The sequence below is a fragment of the Eutrigla gurnardus genome, assembly GCF_963514095.1.
Source record: "Eutrigla gurnardus genome assembly, chromosome: 8".
In the NCBI taxonomy this organism is placed as follows: Eukaryota; Metazoa; Chordata; class Actinopteri; order Perciformes; family Triglidae; genus Eutrigla; species Eutrigla gurnardus.
In genome coordinates this window covers 1,147,520-1,156,484 of record NC_139922.1, presented here as the reverse complement: position 1 = coordinate 1,156,484, position 8,965 = coordinate 1,147,520, and the positions used below count along the sequence as shown (strand labels likewise).

Here is an 8,965-nt window from a genome sequence, read left to right as displayed (position 1 = left end):
TAACGCACTGAAAAGTACACGTAGCGACATTAAGCACAAACTTTTTCACTTACTTTCCCGTTCGTTTTTGACTCCAGAGCAAAAGCGGTTTTGCCGAACGGTAGCCGATCTAAGCAGGCTAATGACGAGCTAGTCTATGGGGCATGTAGTAGCTCCCTGCATCGCCAGAGATATTCCACATAGACCAGCTCCTCGCCATGCATGGATAGGCTACTATTCTGCAAAAACGCTTTTGCTCTCGGTCAAGTTTCAGCTAGGGATAATATTGCAGTACAGGTGATGTAACTCCAAAAATGTCCATTACGTTTTATGTACAGATCATGATTTTTACAACATACTCATGATCATAATCTGCATTCAAACTGAAATTCATATTGTTGGTTGCCTTTGTGTAATTTCTCCTTTTTCTTTTTTTCTAGGTCATCAGATGGTGAGGCTTACCATCTTGTTCAGTGTCAGGCTAAGAGTGAGGAGAAATAGATCAGGTAGGTGACGAGTTAAAATGCACCACAATGTTCCACTGTAAATTGGTTGGATGTGAGCATGTGTATGAGAATGTGTATAACTTTGTTCAGCACACAAAACAGTATACTAACGCCCCCTATTATTACTTTCAGTGTGGGGTGCCTGACTGCTACAGAAAACACACGGGACTGCAAATTCATGTTTAGGCAGCAGGGGTCCTACCTGCAGGCTGCTGGGCCTATACCACCTGACCCATCAGCTCTACCACCTGACACATCCTTGAAATGTAAAGATTTTTTATTCAAATATTTAAATGTAAAATGAGTGATTACATTAGACGCCATTTATTACCTTTTATGATTTACTACCTCTGACAATGAACAATATTTATCCTTTAATGTTAAATCCATGCTATTGTGTGTTACTATGTTACAGCCATGTGCCACTGCTGTGGACATTAGTACTCCAGAACGCCCCAGCACCTCCTGCTTGATCATTCAAGGTAATGTTACTTGGATCTAGTATCGACATTTCTAACTCAGTATTTTGTTTTGATTCTAGAAATCTACATCACCACAATAAATAATAATAATGATGATAACTAATTACATTTGTATAGCCCTTTGTGTCTGAAGCAGATCTCAAAGAGCTCATAACACATGATGTTGTATCTATTCATTTTCAGGTGACATGATGAAGCCCTCTGGATGGCTGATATCCATCGAGGGACATGTCTTGATGGGCCCACACCCTTTGTTTTTACATGGAGTAGCTGCTTTCTTCAGCAGCTATTAAGTCTTCAACCTCGAGTATCCTGCTGCTGGATCGGCGACGCTAGAGTTCATTCAAAGGTATTGTATAAATATCTAATTTAACCTTGTAATTCACATTATAGTACAGGCTTCCAACTCAATGATTGTCTTGACGTCTAAATTGCTGACAATGGAGGTACCTGAGGCTAGCCTGGTGAGACCATCCTGTTCTCGCAAACTCATCCATAAATCTATTTAAAACTGAAACTATCTTTGCTTATTAACAGGTGCTTCCTGGGCATCAATCCTGGAAGAGGCTCAAAGACCAAGTAGTGGAAAACAATGAACCCTCATGTGAGCGCCCTTTTGAGGAAACCTATTGACTTTGAGTGGCCATCATAGTGAGACAGGTAGTTGACTAGCAAGTTTCTGCACAATTTCTCTGCATTTTAAGATGGCTTTGGAAAGTTTGACTAGGAAGTAGGGGTGGTGGAAAAAATTGATAATCGATTAATCGCGATTATGAAATGACCGATTATGAATCGATTAATAATTTTCCAAAAATCGATTATTTATATCCGGCGAGTCCCCCTGTTACTGGCTGTCATACAATATTTTTACCACAAGGTGGAGCTGTTAACTGTTTGTCACAACACGACGCCGTGTAACTGAGCCAGCGAGCCGAGCAAGTGTGTCGGCACTAACGCTAACCAGGTGCTAACCGAGGTGAGCTAGGTGCGGGTGCTACGGCTGAAAAATGGAGGGAGAGAAGACAACAACCGGCGACCAACTAATCCACCCAGCGCCATCTGGGTTCAAAGCAAGCGTGTGGGTACATTTTGGCTTTCATGGGAAGTCTTCAAAGGATATTGACAGAGTGTATGCTGTCTGCAAGCTCTGCCACACTAAGCTAAAGTACTGCGGCAATACTAGCAACATGAGGGCTCATGTGTCGCGCTTTCATCCAGAGGAGGCAGCCAGGGCCGAGGATGTGCGCCCGAAGCCCGTCATCCCACCAAACCAGCGCACTCTCCACGAGGTGGTTAAGCTTGCACCCGGCTCGGAGCGAGCGAAGAAAATCACCAAGTGTATATCCTACTTCATTGCGAAGGATATGAGACCATACAGTGTGGTGGAAAATACGGGCTTCCGCTATTTGGTCACTGAAGGTACACAGTGTGTTGTGTTCTGTTTTTATAACTGTGTACATTATAGCTATAAGGCTACAGTAAAATGTGTGTTGTGTCTGTCTTTCAAAAAAATAGACTTCAGCCGGTAACTAATTTAAAGCTCATTTGTGACGCGTCCAAAAATACAAAGGGTCCATGATCAGTTAAAGTTTATTGTAACAAAAAATCCAAGAATAAAAAAATGAGCCAACAAGCAATCAAAGCAAAAAAAGAGAAAAATAATCTGTGGTTTTCAGTAAATAAGAATAATAATAATAATAATTCAGCAACTGACTGATGTTGACTAAATTGAAGATCAATAATCATTAATAATCGAATCGATAATCGTTAATAATCGAAAATCGGTCTGTAATCAAATCGAGACTTCAATAATCGAAATCGAATCGAATCGGGAAATTGGGCCAATTAACCACCCCTACTAGGAAGTTGAATTTCTTGACATTTGCTGTATGTTGAAAAATATTTATTTGTTAATAAATATGCCATTGGGCTAACATTGACTTTACCTCAGAGTTGTTTGTTGGGGGGGGTGCTTTACAACAATGCATTGTAATATCACAATACTGAAATCACAGTATATTGCTGTAATCCTTACTGTGAAAGTCATGTGTAACCCACACAGGGTTACTTGAGTGCAATCCTCTGCTCTGCCAGAGGGTGGCGCATACGCCCTGTGAATTTTATTCACTTATCCTTCTTGTCTTCGGTGGAGGAGTTGCCAAGAAAACAGGAAGAACTAGCATTGAACTCGTTGAGCCAGTTGAGCCACATGAATGTGAGCTCCTAAGGATGATCATGCAAAATCGGGTGTCATGCTAACTGTGTTAGGTCTGTTATGTTGGGAAATACTGTTCTTTTAAAATAAAACCAATCGGAGTTGCGACCTGATACTTGTTTGATATCATATAGACACGGATTCAGATTGTTTTATGTTGTTGTAAATGCTTACAAAAGATCGCTAATCGTGCTAGCTGCGAGATAATTGCGCTAGCCGAGGGCTAATCGTGCTAGTCGCGCTAGCTGCGAGCTAATCGCTAGCATGCTAATCGTTAGCATTTACATGAACTTGTCTGATTTGAACTCTGCTGCTAGCTCAACTAAGCTAGTCACCACTGTAGCAGATCATTCATAGTATTCACTCCACCAAAGGTGCGTTATACTCTGTTTGTTGACTTAGATGTAATTTTATTGGTGATTCAGTTCATTAAATTGCCATATATATACGCTGTTATGGATATGAGAAGCAGAAGTTCATTTTAACTGTTAAAAGAATAAATATATTAAAGTGTTTGGTTAAAATAGTGATGTTTAAAATGTTATTAAGATGCATAAATAGATCTAAAAGGTTAAAATTACAAATACCTGGTTTTGGAACATTCATGATTTTATTTCTATGCTGTGAGATGGAAGTACATGATTGATTGTTCATTTGAACTGATCTATCTTATGTGGTGTGATGTATATCTATTCATTTACATAATGATTAGAGTATTTATATCCTTAAAAGATGGTTATAACTTGATTTGACGTTTGAATGATGGAGATAGGGTGATCGGATTTGAACAGAAATGATACAATAGTAACTAATGCATTCTGTACTGTATGCATAGATTGGTTCTATAGTGAGGGAGAGATCATCCAAAACCTGACCCTGGCGGTCAGTGGCGAGCCAACCGTAGAAGTCGACTGAGTGGACCAAGAGCCCGGTGTGGCCAGCTGTGGCATTCTTGGAAGACAGAATCATCCCGATCCTTCCATTGAGATTCAGATAAGATCACACATAAATCTACCCGGGTAGTGAAAGAACATACATATACCAAGAAACACACGCACTGAGGACTTAAATGGACTTTGGAGAACTTTACCCTCTTTAACTCTTCTTTAAAGGGACACCTTCTTTTGAATGTATTTATTTTTGGGCCCATTATTGTGCGCCTGTGCACTTAGGAAGCCGGCTTAGATAGGTAGGGATTGTAAATAACTGCTTATGATTTTGTATCAATATATTTCTGAAACATACCTGTTTTGTGTTGTCTGTTCTCTGCTAACCTGTTATTACTTCAGGCTCCGTAGGCGTGTCTAGAACCTCCTGAAACTAGCCCAGCTTTGATTCATGACCACGTAATTTAGTCTTTAGTCGTACTCATCTCGAGACGTGGGTTACACATGCAAAAATTATCCAATAATTTATTGTGAATTCACAGTACACACTGTAAAAGTACAGGGCCTTGTTGTAATGATGTACAGCAAAAGGTTGTAATTCCCCAGTAATGTACTGTAATATCACAGTAATTGCGTTGCCATAGAAGCTGTAAAGTTACAGTATACAGTTGTGCTTTTACAACAATGCATTGTAATATCACAATACTGAAATTAATTCACAGTATATTGCTGTAATCCTTACTGTGAAAGTCATGCAAAATAATTTATTGTGAATTCACAGCGTAAAATTTTGCAGTGTAGGGTCTAATAAACTCAAACACAATTGGCCCATGTATCGTGTACCATCACATAAACGGTATCATCATTGCCAGACTTGGCCCACATCTGGTTAACATACTATTTGCCTTGTCAGAAATAGACCAGAAGTGCCGGCTTGATGCCAGATCTGGCCCAGACCTGTGTGCTACAGATCTGGGCCACATACAACTAACCAAAAATAGCCCACATTTGGCATGCCATTACATAAACGGTGCCATCATTGCCAGACCTGGCCCACATCTGGCTAGCATACTATTTACCAGGTCAGAAATAAGCCAAAAGTGCCGGCTTGATGCCAGATGTCTGTTACAGATCTGGGCCACATACACCTAACCACGACTGGTCCACATTTGGCATGCCATTTCATAAATGGTGCCATCACTGCCAAACTTGGCCCAGACCTGTCTGTTACAGACCTGGGCCACATACACCTAACCACAATTGGCCCACATTTGGCATGCCATTTCATAAACGGTGCCATCACTGCCAGACCTGGCCCAGACCTGTCTGTTACAGACCTGGGCCACATACACCTAACCACAATTGGCCCACATTTGGCATGCCATTTCATAAACTGTGCCATCACTGCCAAACCTGGCCCAGACCTGTCTGTTACAGATCTGGGCCACATACACCGAACCACGATTGGCCCACATTTGGCATGCCATTACATAAACTGTGCCATCATTGCCAGACCTGGCCCACATCTGGCTAACATACTATTTACCAAGTAAGAAATAGGCCAAAAGTGCCGGCTTGATGCCAGATCTGGCCCAGACCTGTCTGTTACAGATCTGGGCCACATACACCTAACCACGATTGGCCCACATTTGGCATGCCATAACATAAACGGTGCCATCACTGCCAGACCTGGCCCACATCTGGCTAACATACTATTTGCCATGCCAGATGTAGGCCAGAGGTGCCGGCTTGATGCCGGATCTGGCCCAGACCCGCTTGCTATGTGGGATGCTGCAACTACAGCATCTTCAGCATCTCTGACATCGCAGCTGTCAAGTGTATCAATGCTTCGGGAGTTTTGTCTTATCTCTGGGCTGGTGATGCTGCTATGGCAGCTTGCTGCTCAAGGTAACGAGCCAGCATATCCAACGTGCCCGTCATTAACTTGTGTGATGGTAATTGTAGCCGTTTCTGCTTGGACATTTTCACCGCGGTAGCCGCTGAACTACAATGAAAAAAAGCAGTCACACGTCTCACCCGCCCGAGTAAACGAGCGACGCGGGGAACACCGAGGCCAGCTTGGGTTGCAAGATTTATAGTGTGCGCAAAACAGATGTGCGACTTCAATCCCGCGTCGCGCAAGGCCACGTCCATATCACGTGCATTGTCGGTAACAATAAGCGATGCTGTGGTTGGGTTTTTTAAGCTCCCAGTCAGTAACAGCTGTCTGTAAAACCTCAGCTATGTATAGCTCACAAATCTCGTCGACTTTAATCTTGCGAGATCTCGTGGTACGAGATCTCGTCACACCCCTATTAATTACACAAAGCTTTCTGTAGGATGCCAACATTTTTACGTCATAAACATTTTTGACAGGCAAAGCAAACCAGGATTAAAGAGGCAGCCAGGGACCAGGTGTTACAAAACCTGAAGACTTCCCTGTCTCAGAAGAGGGCCCTGGACACACAAGATCACCTCTACAGTTCTGAGAATGAATCTCCACAACGTGTTCATGGGGTAATGCATACTTTTTTCTTGAGTAGGGGGCTACAATGTTTACAACAGCAAAAACTGTGGTGTCCCTCAGACACTTCACTAAAGGTCTTGATTTTGAGGAATATTGGACAGAATCTTTTAGTCCTGTGAATCACCTATTTTGCACGTTCCTTTGGGTTAATTATTAAGGTAGTTTGTACATTTTAGTTTAAAAAAAATTGACTACAATTTAAGTTAATGCAATGTAACCCAGCCCGTGTGAGATGGCGCCTCTCTAGACCCGGAGACTCTGCGTTGTCTTAATGGTTGATTTCGTTGGGTGCAATGTGAGGGACCAGTCAGACACACGGATGGTCAAGATCGTGGCTAACCGCGCCATTTATTCAGGGTCGATGCTGGCAGCTCCACATGTTAAGCTAAATGCTGCTCTGCTTGCTTTGGCCCTCTGCCACAACTTTCATCCTCTTTCTACCTTCTGCCGATCCTCCTCTGATTCCACGGTTTGTGACTCATAGGACAGTTTCTTGGGGGGGACGTTGTTTTTTGCTCGGTGAGTTCCTCCTTGGAACACTGGGACTGGGAGGCCGGATGGTGTCCCTGGCTGTTACATTTTCCTCTCCTCCTTCACTCCCTCGTTCCGCATTCACATCCACTTCCTCCGTTCCTGTGCATTCAAACTGTTCATCTGTTGTCTCAGGTAAACACTTCTCCACATTTTCTTCCATGTTGTTCATCATCCCTGTGTTATCACTTCACCAGCCTGCTCCCCCATGTCCTCTGTATCCTCCATCCCCATGTCCTCCTCTGTGTTTGGCTCACGGTCCCCGCTTGTCACCTCACCAACCTGCTCTACTGGAAGAAACATACACTGTGTAAGGAGATTTCGGTGGACCACCCTCTCTTTGTCACCATTTTCTGATCGCACCACATACACAGGTATGCTGGGCTGTTTCTTCACCACAATATATGGCCGGGGCTCCCACTTGTCTCCCAGTTTCTGTCGCCCCTCCACATGACACACTTTAACCAGAACTCTGTCACCTGGGCTGAAGACTTGACTCTTTGCTCCCTGATCGTAGTATTTTTTTCTGTTGCTCTTTGGCTTGGAGAGAGGTCTGATTAGTCTGGGCATAGGCCTGTGACAGACAGTCATGCAGGGTCTGGACATACTCACTATATTCACATGGCTCATTAATGGTCTGGAGCCCAAAGATCAGGTCAACAGAGAGCTTGGGGTGCCTGCCAAACATCAGGAAGTATGGCCTATATCCCGTAGAATTGTGGCGTGTGCAATTGAAGGCGTGTGTCATTGCATCCACATACTCATGCCACCAGGGCTTAAGATGAGGCTCCAGTGTCCCAAGCATGTTCATGAGGCTGCGTTAAACCTTTCAGTGGTTCCGTTGCCCTGGGGGTGATAGGGGGTTGTGTGGGTCTTAGTGATGCCAGTACACTTACACAGCTCCTTCACAACAGCACTTTCAAAATTGCGCCCCTGGTCTGCATGCAATTTTGCAGGGAAACCAAACCAACAGAAGAAGTTTTTCCACAGCACTCTGGCCACAGTGTTGGCCTTTGGTCTTTCCTGCGCATAACCTGAGAAGTGGTCAGTGACAATGAGGACATTTTCTATTCCGCCCTTTGACTTCTCCAGAGTCAGAAAGTCCACACATATGAGCTCCATGGGAACACTGCTGTGAATGCTGACCAGGGGAGCCCTGACACCTGCAGTTGGGGTCTTTCTGAGTAGGCACCTCTCACACTGCTCACACCAAATCTTTATATCCTGGAACATCCGTGGCCAGTGAAATCTCGCTCTTATCATCTGCACAGTCCTCTCAACACCTAAGTGGCCCTAGTCATCAAGAAGAGCCCTCTTGACCGATTTGCGCAGCTTCTCTGGCAGAACTAGCTGCTCCACAACTCCCCTTTCGCGGTCTCGGATGTGGCAGTACATGATATCATCTCTTATTACTAACCTCCTCCACTTCTTTAAGAGAAGGCACACCTGCCCACCACCACTGATCCTCTCACTGCGGCTTGGTTTCCGGTTCAGACTCTTATAATGCAAGACAGGGCCGATCACAGGATCTTGCTTCTGCCCTGCACGGATCTCCTGTTTCGTAATGGCAGGCAGCGACTCCATTCCTACGTCTCTGAAGGGCTCATTATGTCCGGGGGGTTGAGAATGGGGTTCCTCTGGGGCAGACGTGCTCTGGCTTGTGGGGCTTACTGGGTCCTCTGTGTGCTGTCCCACACCATGCCTGGGCCCATTGGCCCTCACCTGCTGGTGGCATGTTTGCAGGATCTCCGTGACCTCTTGGCTGGACATACGGGAGAGGGCATCATCGTTGGCGTTGCTCTGGCCACTCCTAAACTGGACATCGAAATCAAAGGCAG

General features: G+C 44.3%; 1 long non-coding RNA gene across 1 annotated transcript; it reads left to right on the top strand.

The window, feature by feature from the left end:
* The first annotated feature begins 281 nt into the window (after window positions 1-281).
* On the top strand, window positions 282-1,269 carry LOC311017223. The gene is made up of 3 exons (XR_014597606.1): window positions 282-485; window positions 901-967; window positions 1,151-1,269. It is a non-coding gene; the product is annotated as an uncharacterized lncRNA (long non-coding RNA).
* Window positions 1,270-8,965: the final 7,696 nt, after the last annotated feature.